This window comes from Miscanthus floridulus, chromosome 4 (genome assembly GCF_019320115.1).
Source record: "Miscanthus floridulus cultivar M001 chromosome 4, ASM1932011v1, whole genome shotgun sequence".
Classification (NCBI taxonomy): domain Eukaryota; kingdom Viridiplantae; phylum Streptophyta; class Magnoliopsida; order Poales; family Poaceae; genus Miscanthus; species Miscanthus floridulus.
The window spans coordinates 4,263,364-4,277,096 of record NC_089583.1 but is presented as its reverse complement, the minus strand read 5'-3'; the positions used below and the strand labels follow the sequence as shown (position 1 = coordinate 4,277,096).

Sequence of the window (13,733 nt, the reverse complement as noted above, 5' to 3'; positions counted from 1 at the left end):
ATATGAAAACACATGCACACAAATCAGGACATGGAAAAACAAACAGAGCATGTGAATTCAACATGTAACCTGTTTGGAATCAATATGTAACATCACTATATAATCAATGCTCTCTGTTTAGAAATGGCAGAAAGGAGAAAGGAGAGAGAGAGAGAGAGAGAGAGTTGAATGCATATGCATAAACAGGTGAGAGTCCTCATGTTACATCTAGAGGAAAAGCAAGTAGCTTGGCACTGACTACTACTAAATACCACAAATTCTCAACTTGACACAATGCACGAACATGACTAGCTTCTAGATAATACGCTCATTTTCTTACCAAAGACATTCCTTTTTTAGAGGATGCCAATGGGTTTATACAACAAAACAGTACATGTACTACATCCAAGTGACTAATCAAAATTGGGAAGGAGACTATAGGCTAACATATGTAAAGAAATTAGACCGAATCACAAAATCTTACAAAAGGTAAGCATTGACAAATGAATGATGATGTGCTTGCCCAGTACCTACAAAGCCAAGTTTTACTAGAAGACCCACTTTTGTCCTGGAAGACAAGTTGTCCAGTACCTACAAAGAAATTAGAAGGCCTATTGTGATACGCAAAATCAGGTTGTCTCTGGAAGGCCTATTTTTTATATGGATCAGCCCACTCATTAAGCACTTCACCGGTAAAAAACAAAATATAGCACTTAGTTTGTGACAAATTACAATATTCTAGGAATAGAGATTTCAAATGTCGAAACCCATAACACTATAAACAAGTGACAAATCAGGTTTTTGTAAAACAGTATTAGACTAAGCCCCCCTTTGGCAGGGCTTTTGCCGCGGCTCCTCGAGCGGCTTCGGGCGAAGCCTTGCCAAACGGCGACAGGCAAAACGGCTTGCGGCAAGAAGCCGGCAAAAGCCCCGCAAAACCCGGTGACTCAGTTCCTCCCCACGCGAGAAGACAAAAATACTGGCTTATTCTGGCTCGAGCTCGTCACTTTTCATCCCTGTCCCCGGCTTGCTCTCCTCCCCGATGCCGCGCGCCGACGGCCGCCTCCCTACGCCGCCCCGTCGGCCTTGAGCTCCGCCCCGCCGGCTTCTCCATGCTCCACTCCATCAGCCTCGAGCTTCGCCCCACCGCTGGCTTCTCCCTGCTCCGCTCCGCCCCACCGCCGGCCTCTCCCTGCTCCACCCCGCCGGTCTCCAGCTCCGCCCCGCCGGCCTCGAGCTCCAGCTCCGCCCCACTGTCGGCCCCTCCCTGCTCCGGTGGGCCGGCCTCGAGCTTCGCCCCGCCGGCCTCCTGCTACGCCCGAGAGAGAGAGAGAGAGAGAGAGAGAGAGAGAGAGAGAGAGAGAGATGGATGGAGGGAGTGGGTGCCGGTAAGGAGTGAGGCCGTTCGGATAAGGAGAAGAAAAGAAGGGAGAAGGAAAGAAAAATAAAAAAAAAGAAAGAAAAATGAAGAGAAAAAAGAAAAAAGAAAAAAAAATATAAGGGTATTTTGGACATTTCATGTCTTCTTTACTCTAGGAGAAGCCGTTTTGCCAAACGTTTTCGTACAAAATAAGCCAGAGTCAGAAAAAGCTGCTTTTCCATACGAGCCAGAGCCAGAGCTGTTTTTTCACGAGCCGGAGCCATGCCAAACGGGCCCTAAAAATTGCCCCACTCGTTAAACGTTACAAAGGCGACTAACAATTAGCCCACTCGCCAAACCTTACAAAGGGGCCAGTTGCTGACAAATCATGTGCCATCCCGTTATTCATGTGGTGAAACTGCCCATACCAAGAGGCATGGTACCTAAAATCAAACCTAGAACCCTTATTTACGGTCCGGGCAAGTTCAAAACCAAACTGCGCAAACCTAGAAGCCTTATTTTTGGTCTGGAGAAGTTTATGCTGTTTCTCACTGCTAGGTTCTTCACAATCTGGCACAAAAACCATCGACTCTAGCAACCTTGCATTAAGTATGAAGAACTTGGCAAAGTTAACATGCAATTTGTTGCCTCGGTAGTTTAACAGCACAATTTTCCTCAGTGGAATGTCAAGGGTCCTGATAAGATTCCAGTATTTATGACACCACACATTTTTCTCCCCCGCTGTTGTAGTCTGGAAAAAGCATAATTGACATAAAGTGGAGAAAAACTAGCATTAGAAAATGTATCGATGCGATTGTAGGTGACAGAAGAATTAATGCAGATGGAAGTAGGTTTGGTCACCTTGATGTACAAGTTCTTCAAGCAAGGAAAGCATCTAATGGCGTCAATAACCATATCCAAACTAAGATGCATATTTGATAATGCTAAAATCTTCACATTGGGCACCACAGTCGTTGAGCTAACGAGGCTTGATCCCTAAGGTAAGTATAAAATACAAAGGGTTAGTAAGGTCATAATCGGTAAAGACATTTAGATTCCTCTGAAAGTGTAAGTGATAAGATATAGATATTCGTGAAGAATTGTGGACCCAAACTCGACCCTGGGGTAGTCTCTAGAGAATTGCCCCAAAATATATGCAAGTTTGGTGCTGAGATCACCGTGATGACCATTTCTGTGGAACCCCAATGTGGAAAAAGCAGCAGTCTTTCAAGACTAGGGGCATCCTCGACGACGATCTGTTGACACATGGTGCCACTCAGGGTTGTGATCACAGACACACTTCTAAGGGTAGGAGACACGATCCGGACTCGAGAGCTGTCAATGCTGTAAGATAGCAGCAAGCTCTGCAGGGCAGGGCAGCCTGCTAGTAGGGAGTGTAGAGAGCTCTCAGAGATTGTGACATCCAAAAGGCTGAGCTGCTAGAGAACCGGCAAGTGAAGTAGGGCGCCGGTGTTGCTTCCATCTGGAACCCACCGCAGCCACCAAAGAGGGCAACGCGAAGAGTGGATGAGAAGCGGCGCACCGATGGCGGCAGCGGGATCTCTACACACCTGGATGGCTGTAGTGGAACTCAAGCTCCTGGAGGTTGTCGAGGGCGGGGGACCAGAGCCAGTCTTTCCAGTGTCGTGGTGGAGCGGTCACGCTCGCGTAGCTCCATGAAGTACAGCATGGGTATGGAGAAGCGGCGGCCGGAGCCCTGGTGCGAGGAAAGGATGCGGGAGATTTCACTGCGGGGTGAGCGCTCCAGGTTGCAGAGCGGCAGACTGACGAGGTCGAGGTTGAGAGGAGAGGTGCGCCATACAGGCCGCCAGCGGGAGGACAACACCTGCGTGCGGGCGCTGTCCTTTGTGGGGAGCAGGGAGACGATGTCGCCGAGGACGGCGTCGGGGAGGCTGCTGATCGGGTCCTGGGCCTGGAGGCGATCTCCTCCTTCCCCTTCCTCCGGTCTTCTCTTCCGCTTGGCTCCTACGACCTTCCCCATATATGGCGGCGCGGCGTGGCGGCCGGCAGCGGGGATTGGGGAATCGGAAAGGGCCGCCGCAAACACTAGGCGACGGCTCGGTGAGTGAGAAGTCAGTTTTTTTACCCTTGTGGCAATAAATGTTTTACAGATCTAGTAAGTGTAGTCCGAATGAAACTATGCGTTTTTTCACTCTCTCTCCGTCACATCAAATCTTTGACACATGCATGAAGTATTAAATATAGATAAAAAAATTTACTAATTACACAGTTTGATTGTAAATTACGAGACGAATCTTTTGAGTCTAGTTAGGTCATGATTGGACAATAATTGTTAAATACAAACGAAAGTGCTACAGTGCCAAATACTAATTTCTAACCCCAATCTAAACAAGGCCTAAGAGACCATGTTAATAAAAACCATCTATAGAAACTATGGCACACAATCTTCGCGTAATAATTTTTTTTAATCTCTCTCCTTTATCCGTTGCTCCCTCCTGAACTCTCTCTCCTCGTTCTCTCCCAACCGCACACGAAGAAAGAAAGAGCGCGTGCGGCGGCGGGCGGGCAGGCAAGCATGCGAGCAAGCACGCACGGCGGCCAGCGTACGAGCGGCGCAGGCGAGCATTAGCGGCAGCGGGCGAGCGCGTGCAGCTGGCGGAGCGAGGGAGCACACGCATGCGGCGGCCCGTGGACGAGCGCGGCGGCAGGCGGGCGAGCGCACGAGGCGCCTGGTGTGCGAGCGCGTGCGGCCTGGCCTGCGCATCCTGCTCGACGACGGGCGTCATGGTCTGCACGGCGGCGCAGCGCGGCCTGTGCGACGGACGCAGACGGAGGTGGGCCTGCGCACTGCTCGCGGCGCGGCCCGTGCGTCCTGCTCCATCCTGTCGTCGTCGTGGAGCCCAAGCTCGACAGGAGAGCATTGTGGAGAGCGTGGCCTGGGTGGACGCGAGCGGTCTAGGCGGCGGCGACAGCAGCCTGCGCGGAGGTGCCTCGGCCGGCCTCCACCTTGCCATGGAGGGCCTCGTGCGCTGGCGAGCGTGGATGGCACACGAGCGCGGCCAGCGCGGCGGCTCGTGGGCAGCGGCGCGTGCGAGCTCCTGCGGCGGCGCGAGCCAGCGCGGAGGCGCGCGAGTAGACGTCCGGCGCAGACGAGCCCTGCGGCGGCGCGGGGTGCACACGGCCGGCGCGAGCGGGCGTTGCCGGCGCAGCCGAGCGGGACGGGCACGGCCGGCAGGCGAGTGCGGCGCTGTGAGAAACCGGTGGTTTCTTCCCAATGGTGTTTCGATGGTTTCTTCGTGCGTTGGTAGAAGAGAGGACGTCGTTTCTCTCTTAGGAAACTATTTCTACAAATTTTCTTCTCTTTGCTCGTTAATTAAGCTGCCACGTTATCATTTTGCTTAGGTGGCATCTGGGACTGCCCTAAAAACATGCATGTATGTGTACAGTGTACTCGTACACATTGTCTGTAATAAAGAATTGGTGATACAGTATTTCTAGGGTACATAGAGCAGTTTTGTGTTTTATAATAAATAAAGAAATGGTTTATCAATACTAGGTTCATACGTAGTTCAACACCGATAATTGTTATAAAAAGCACTGATAATTGGGATTCTTTTTTTTAAGACAAGTACGAGGACTAATGCGAACCCATTTGGCAGGGCTTCACTTTGTGAAGCCATTTTTTCGGCTTCAACTCCACGAACCATTGTCTCGTTGGAGCCGGAGCCATTTTGATACCCCGTTTGAAAAAATTGCATCTCATTATGGGCAAAAGAATAAAATCACTAGAACACCCTTCTCTTTTTCTTCTCTGCTTCATCCCCGGTTGTTCACACGACGAGTCCCTAACGCGCCCCTCCCGACACGCTCTCCAAGGTGGCATGCACACCCTGTCGGCGGCCCACGCATCCCCTCCCGGCGACCTACCCGCCTCCTCACCGGTGGCCGCACGCCCCTCCCCGGCGACTTGCACGGCCTCCTAGTGGCCCACGCCTCCCTCCCCAACGGCCCGCGCCTCCCTCGTCGGTGGCCGCGTGCCCCTCCCTGATGACTTGGACAACCTCCTAGCAACCCGCGCCTCCCTCCCCGATGGCTCGCGCCCTCTTCCCTGGCCCGGTGGCCGCACGACCCTCCCAAGTGGCTCGCGCACCCCCTCTCCGGTAGGGCTGGACGAAAAACTCGTAGCTCGATAGCTCGCTCGACTCGGCTCATTAGTGGCTCGGCTTGACTCGACTCGTTTGAATTTTTTAACAAGCCAAGCCAGCAGTTTAGCTCAGTTTGTTAATGAGCCAGCTCACGAGCCGCTTGTGAGCCAAAACAAGGCAAGATAAATAACAGACCAACAACTTTAATAAGCCCACTTATCACTTTGCCTATGGCCTAACACATGGATGATAGCATACTTGTATTTTCCATTGTAGAATTCACATTATTCTGCTTTATTTCATTTTAAATATGCATGTAATGTGTTTGTTGTTGACTTGTGGTTATAATCTCTACATAATATGCTTTTGTGCTTTGGCCCACGAGCCAGCTCGAGGTCGCTAATAAGCCGAGCCGAGCTAGACTTCGGGCTCGTTTGAATAACAAGCCATAACGATCTGACCATAACGAGCGGAGCTATAACGAGCTGAGCCATAATGAGCCGAGCTGGCTGGTTATCTAGCCCTACTCCCCGACGACCCGCGCCTCCCTCCCTGGTGGCTTATGCGCCACTCCCCGATGGTCGCGCGCCACGACGACCGCACACTCCGGCAGCTCGTGAGGTCTTTCTTCTCTGCGTGCTTCTTCTCTACGGGGGCAAAACAGGCTCAATCCGTGTTGGATGCCATGTAGGTGAGGTGATTCCGGTTGAAGCTAACTTTTTTGGCTCATTCCCATCCCAAACCTCTATGAGAGCAGGTTTCTAGGGGCTTCACCAAGGAAGCCATTCTATTTTACCTCGTTTGGTAGAAAACAACTCTAAACGGCTTCTGAAGTCGGTGGAGAAGCTCTGCCAAATGGGGCCTACTTGTAGGCATTGTTCTACTATTGTAGCTATTGACACTTCAAAACTTTGAATAGGGTTTATTCTACCCATCTCTGTACTATCAGAAAAAAAAAAGTCTAACTGTTTGTCTAGCTACAGCGAGAAACAGCCGCGAGCAGGCGGCAGCGGCTAATAGCAATACGAAAACCTTGACCTTATTCGCAACATTCATCGTCCAATTCTCGTTTTCCATATTCCACATATTCAAAGCTACTCGCAGATGCAGAAGAGGATGACGACACACTGGCCCCAGACGTTCTAGGTTCCGGCCGGATTTTTATTCAAAGAAGGGCATAGAACGATATGATTTCACTTAAAACAGGCCTTTAGGATTTGGATGCCAGGCTAGAAAATCATCCGTGTTTTATTTCAAATAGTGGCCAGGATTGAATGATTTTTGCATCTTCTTCCCAAAATGTACGTCTCTGACCAACTGCTCGTTCCAATTGCTTGTTGCTAGATCAATTGAATATTCGATCGATTGCCTGTAGGTGATTCCTATATGGTGAGACAACAATGATTTTTAATTCTTCAACACGAGTCCTTATATATAAAAAGAAAAATTAAAAGAAAGATTGAAAGACCACACGTAAATATTCACAAAAAAGGAAAAAGAAATTCCACACGTCTCCGGTCCAGAAAAGCTTGATAATGCTTGGTGCAGCCCCTTCACTACCGGGAACAGGATCTTTGCCGTGTGCCAAGGGAGGGAGGGGAGTGGTGTGGCGGCGCCAGAGAGAGGGCGCGGGCGGGCGGATCTGGGGAGGAGGTAGGGGAGGAGGGAGGGGAGCTGAGGGCCGGGCGGATCTAGTGAGGGGAGGGCGGGGCCGTGCCGGCGCCGGAGAGGGAGGAGGGGAGGGAGGGAGGGGAGGGCACGGTAGGGGGCGCGCCGGAGAGGGAGGGGAGGGGTGCGCCGCCACCGAAAAGGGAGGAGGGGAGGGAGGGAGGGGGCAGCCGCCGGGGAAGGAGGGGGTGGTGCCGGCTGGAGGAGGGGAGGGGCGTGGAGGCAGCTGGGAGAGGGGTGCGGGGGCAGGGAAGGAGGGGGTGTGCATGCGTTGTTAAGTGTGCGGCAGGCGGTGGCTTTGCCGAGTGCTCTAGATCTGGCACTCGGCAATACTTTGTCAAGTGCCAGATCCAGGGCACTTGGCAAATAACTTGTATGTCTAGTGTTTTAATAAAAACACTCGGCAAATCACTTGTATGCCGAGTGTTTTTCGAAAAGCACTCGGCAAAGAGCTGTTTGCCGAGTGCCCGAGAGAATGCACTTGGCAAACATAAAAACACTGGGCAAACTTAAGGATTCCGGTAGTGCTTGGCCTTTGCTTGCGCACCCAGCTGAATAGTTTATGACAAAACTGAATAACCTTTTTCTGTTTTTATTTTATCTCGGTCAGCGAATAATCCTGGATTCTGGTTCACAATAGCATGGACGTGTAATGTCTCCAGAAATTTGCTGATGCCATTAATTAACAAAGATATCTGAAAAATAAAACAGACAGTTTTTCTTTGCCCCAAAATAGCAAGGTTCCGCTGGATTAAGTGTGTGCAGAACAGTATTAGTTTGCCTTCTGGCAGTAAATACAACAATGAAACCACAGATCCTATACAAGTACTAGTTCGAGGAAAAATGGGTTGGTAAACAGAATCAGTGGAGGATGAAAACAATACTTAGGGCTTGTTTGGATGTCCAGTATTCAGTTTAAAACCCTTGTAAATCACAGCTCTAAATATTTTTTTTTCCAACCCAATCTAGAATTCACTATTTGGATGGTCAGTGAGCCTTATACTATTACACCCGTTTGGAACAAAACCATCGGAAAAAAACAATCTTCTCATCAGGTCTGGAAAGAAATACCATAACTATCGTGGCCTCCACCCTCCCGCTCAAGTCGTGAAAAGAAGGCTGTGACGATGGTACCGAGCACATTAGCAATAGCAAGGTCTCCTCCTTCCTAGCGCTGCCGGTGTCGTGGCCTTGGCCTCCTTGTCCGCCCATCCAAGCTCTTATTTGAGGTACCCCGAGCATTGTCGCCCATCCCGTGTTGGCGCAAGATCGAGACCATGAGCCCAGCCATGCACGGCTACGTAGTCGGCCCAGAGACCTCAGCATCAAACTCTGACATACGCTATCCGTGTGGCCGAGTCACTATGTCGTCTCGCATCCAACTTTGACATAGGGCCGGCAACGGTGCCGCGCCGCCGTGTATGGTGCACGATAGGCGACTAGGCCGTCGATTCTGCAAGAAGACCGGGTGCATCATCGATTCAGCAATAAGACAAGCGGAGGTCGTTCAGACTGGCGGCCATGGCGCCTTTCCCCATGAACGAGGATGTGCTCCTCTTCTTCGCCCACGTCCGCGACTGCCTTCGGGGCGGAGTATTATAGAGCATGCATCAACCGGTGCCTCGCGATGCTACCGGAGCAGAAGCTCCATGGCGCGCCCATCCTGGCGAGCATGGCGTCGGTCGCCTAGGGCACAGTCCCCATGGTGGCGGAGGACCCTTTGGCCGGCTAATGAACATGTCTAGGTCATCGAGCTTTCCCTGTTGACTGCATCGATGCACGATGTCATAGCACCCATCGAGCGGCGTCCTGTCACCGTGTCACTATGGTTCTGTTACCCAAACCAATATTTCACACAGAAAAAATTGCAATTGTTTTCTTGCGCACAAAATGTTACTAGTATAGTGAAAAAAATACAAGTGATGAATATCTAACGCCAGGGTTACTTAAAACCCATGGATTAGCACTACTAGTATAATGCCCGTGCTAACGCAACGGATTTATCTTGGAGACGCACATGAAAACAACCAATGTTTTTTTTCATAGTTCAACTTTTACACAATATCTTTGAGCATGTATACAATCCGGGAAACTAAGAAGTCACAGTAAAGTTTTTTCTCATATAACCATTTAAGTTATATTTTGTCTAAGTCCTTAATCATGGCTTGAATATCTTCAGGAAAGTTGTTAAAACATTCGTTTGCACGGCTCTTATCCTTGCTCGGTATTCTATAATAGCCTTTATCCTTGCTCGGTATTCTCGTTGTTTTCTATTCCTCTCTTCCCTCTTCCGCTCAGCCTCATCCACAGGTGGTTGAACTGAAACTAAGAAGGCTATAAAAATATGAAAGTAACCCTGCCACAGCCCATGAAGTGCTCGTACCTGTGTTGTTGTTTGTTATGTCATCTAAAGTACTGTGATCTGCTTTCTGGTTTGACATGGCCTTTTTTTTGTTTTTAATTAACCACAGTAGAATTCATGTAGATCCGTAGGAATCTGAAAGATGCAAATATCCGTTGCATTGCTATCTCTATCCAGCTACCACATCCGCATTGCCACCTTCTATATGCAGTTTCAAATATTATAGAATAAATATTTTTCTTAATCAATTAATCTGACATGGGATGACATTTGTGAGAGGAATCGACAGCTGACTGCAATGCATTGCACGTGTGTTAGTTTCCTCAACAAGCAAGTACCTAGATGCTGAAGATGTGAGGGCCAGAATGTACGCCCAGCCGAAGACGGAGATGATGCCGATGCTGCAGAATGTCTCCTCCGTCAGGTGCGCCGCCGCGTCGTACCCGTTCAGCGAGGTTTAGGATTCAGGCGTCTTATAATTTGGGATCAAATTTTTTGAATAAGACGAGTGGTCACACTTGGGATCAAAATTAAAGGGGAACTAAATGATTACTAAATACATAAGCCATGTAAATTAAGTCAACCAAATCATGCTGCAGAGAGGTTCTAGCTAAACATGTCAGAGACTGCAGCATCGACAAAACTTCAGTCATGCCTAACCAATTGGCAAAAAATTATGTTCAAACACTTTCAGATCATTATGTCATTATGGCCATGATTTCATTGCATTCTGGTCATATATACTCCAATGCAAGAATACCAAGGAATTTGACAATAAGATGTTTATCTACAGTAGACCAGTAGTGATGGTCATCTACCTTTTCAGCCTGTCTCTGCAAAGAGACAGCACTCTGCTCGCTAAGCGAACTGAAATTTAGAAAAGGAAAATGTATAATCAAATACTAAAACTGAACTCAGATATGTCATATATAGATATAAACTGAAGCAAGAGTCTAACTTGTAGCTAGAGAGCCTACCATTATTATCTTTTCGTAGCTTACTGTAATTTACATTACATGCTACCTTGTGGATGAGGACATGATTACTTTAGAAGAATCAACAAAAATAATACTTACAGAAGCAATCACGTATTTTAGTAGGGCTAGTACCCATTGAAGCAGAATATGTAAGGCACATTTATCAATATAAGTAAATAAATGGCAGTAAAAAAATAGATCACTAAAGCTGAGATATGTATGAACTTACAAAATCTGGTATTATTTTCTGAATGGTAGGTCCAAAACGTACTGGAGGCAGAAGAGACATTATGAAAGAGGCATTCACACATATTCAGATCATCCACAGTAAAACCATCTAAAAAAAATTAGATTAGAATTTCCCAAGCATCCATATCCGAAATCATGAGACCAATTCATTTGTGCAAACAGAAATTAACCGACGAAGACCTATCTCACCAAAAAATTTGAATTTTGTTTGCTCGTCGTCTTCATAGATGTGGCTCATAACCTCATGGCCTCCTGCCTGTCACCAGGCATCGGATGAATGAAGCCTGTCACCAGGCATCGGATGAACGAACATCTCTGACACCATCGCAGCAACCTCGGTGCACAGCCGCTTGAGATAGCACAGATACGATACAATAGAGAGATCGTGGCCAAAGGCAAGAGAAAGGGGACGACCAGGAGTCGCCCCCGCTTTATCCGGAGGTGAAGGACGCGCCCAAGGACACCGGCAGCATGATCGACGGGCGCAGATCCTCCCCGCCTGGGAGACGAAGTTCTTGGTACAACCGGCGCCTCTTCTTCAACCCGCGGCGTCGTTCCCGGCCCTATACTCCCGGCTCCGTGCACCCGGCGTCCGCGTCGAGGGCTTTCCCGGCACTGCGTTCCAAGCGTCCTCCACACTCCGGCGGCCACGATCTCTGCCGCGGACGCTCGAGGGCGCGGACGCTGGGGTGGAACGGTGATGAAGTAGGGAGATCGGGGGTGGGAGATCCAAAGAATATCGGCCGTCGGATGTGGTCGAGTAAGGAGAGAGAATGAATGAGAGTTAATCTGGTGCGCACATTTTTAATGTCATCTTTTTTTGTTTGCGTTTTGTGGGGTGGACGTAGTTTAGGTCGTGACTGTAGAGGTGGGATTTGTTTGGTGGCTGTAGGATAATTTGAAGTGGTGTATTATAGAGGTAGAGATACATGATGAGTAGTTAAAGTTTTCCTCTGAATAATAAGCATTTCTTGCAATCTTGAGCCTGGACAAAACAAGAGCTATTCCCTAGTTCATTTCATCTCACGAGAGTCAGGCAGTCAGCTCTTGATCTTTCTATCTTGCTGTAAAAGGGCGTATCAGTGCAGAGAGCTTGGACAAAACAAGAGCTATTACCACTTATCCTAAATTTACATTGTGCTTAAAACAATCCCGAGATGATGAACACTTCACAGCAGCATTGACATCAGTGGAAGCGATAGTAGAAACTATCCTTAGAACCACAATTATTCCTATCCGTCTATACTTCATGTCTGGATTACTAACCTACAACTACAAGGTAAGAAGCAGGCACAGAAAACAATAACAGATTGTAATTTGCAAGTGAAAGATGTCTTTGCGGGAAGAATGTGCTACCCATGTAAGAAATGTGGTCATACCTGCTTTCTCACCACCATTAGAAGCTCATTAGCTACTGAAGAGCCACCTGAATCAGTATTGAAGCCAACAGCCAGTGCCAAACGACATAAGATACCGTAAACCTATATTGTTTTTGATCGGGTATTATTTATGGAGACACAAATTAGGAGAGAAATGAGCAATGTATCACAAACCTGAATCAGGAAGAAGATATCGTAAACTCTCCAAGTAACCCAATATTCCTGTATTGAAAAGGTCGATATGTCTGTTGAGCAAATGAAAAGCACTAAATACAAAGGAAAATATTTTTTTCTCAAATATGCAGGAGTTTACCAGTTATCCTCCGAATTGAATTATATCATAACATCATACAGACATACAAAACAAAGTTCACTGACAGACACACAAAAAAGAGAAGAAAATGTGTTTTCATCACCTGCTCATGCTACTCCTCGAACTCGCTGTCGCCGATCGGAGAGACCGAGGCGGCGGTGGCTGCGCTGGTCACGCTCCCGGTGCCCCGCGCCGTGCGGGGTCAGATCGTAGCGCTCGCGTCCTTGTTCCTGCAGCCCTCTCCATTGTGATCTCCCCGAGACCCGGACCTTCTGCTTCCGCAGCCATCAGCCGGCCTCCGCCCCTGAACAGCGCCCGTTGAGGGCACGTCATCCCCCGCCGGCCGGTCCACTGCCGCCCGTCAGGGGCTGCCCATCGCGTACTGCCGTTATGGTGGATGAGTTGGGGGATGGTGACGCCCGTTAGGGGCTGCCCATCGTGTACTTCACATCAACGATCAGGCATATCTTCTGGCACATGTGCAAGAATTGTTGAAGAATGTGTAGCAGAACAAATAAAAAACCAGGGACACCGTACAATCATACACAAATGCTAGCTTCCTCCCTCCATCCGTAAGTTTCTATTTAGCATCCTTCCCCCACTTGTGATTGAACTGGGTATTGTCGACTAATCATCACAGCGATTCACTAAAGTTTTTTTGTTTTCTTGCGATTAGTAGTTGCCACCATGTGGGAGAAACTCGATTGACATGTCGTATAAGCAAATATTTGATTAGCAATTTGTTTTGCAGATTAGAGATGGCTTAGTGCAAATCGTGTTCTAGCATTGAAAACAGAGCACTTCTACGAAACATTGATAGCAGGAGGAGCTCAGCCGCTGCAGTTCGACAATTAGGTAAGCAGGCGGCCGAAATCAAAATGTTTTTACTTTTTATATGTTAATTGGCATTGGCAAAAATTACTATCAGTGCAACAACACATGATCTATGATTTTTTTTCATGTTCAGTTCATTGGAGATGTAGTATGTTGCAGCTTATCAGTGAAACGAAATAGCTTAACAGTGGAAACAGACCATGAGCTTCATTGTTTTTTTTTTGTTTGGAAAGACATTTATATAATGCTGAATTCTTTTTATAAGATAGGCCATTGAGTACAATCCATATTAGCACCGATTGTTGTTCTGTACATATTTTTTTAGGTTAAGGTGTAGTTCTGTACATTGTTGTTCATTGATTCTTCGGTACACATTGAGTTCACCTTCAGTAAACAAATAGTTGAGATGAAACAAACTGTTTGAGTCCACTTTATATAATTCATAGCTTTTTATGTATTTCCAACATTTTATCTCAGCTATTGAA

At 48.1% G+C, this 13,733-nt stretch overlaps 2 pseudogenes; both read right to left on the bottom strand.

The window, feature by feature from the left end:
- Positions 1-13,733, bottom strand: part of LOC136547927 (putative receptor-like protein kinase At3g47110) — a 216,491-nt pseudogene that overhangs the window by 171,072 nt on the left and 31,686 nt on the right.
- Positions 983-3,472, bottom strand: LOC136550635 (putative F-box/FBD/LRR-repeat protein At5g44960; annotated as a pseudogene).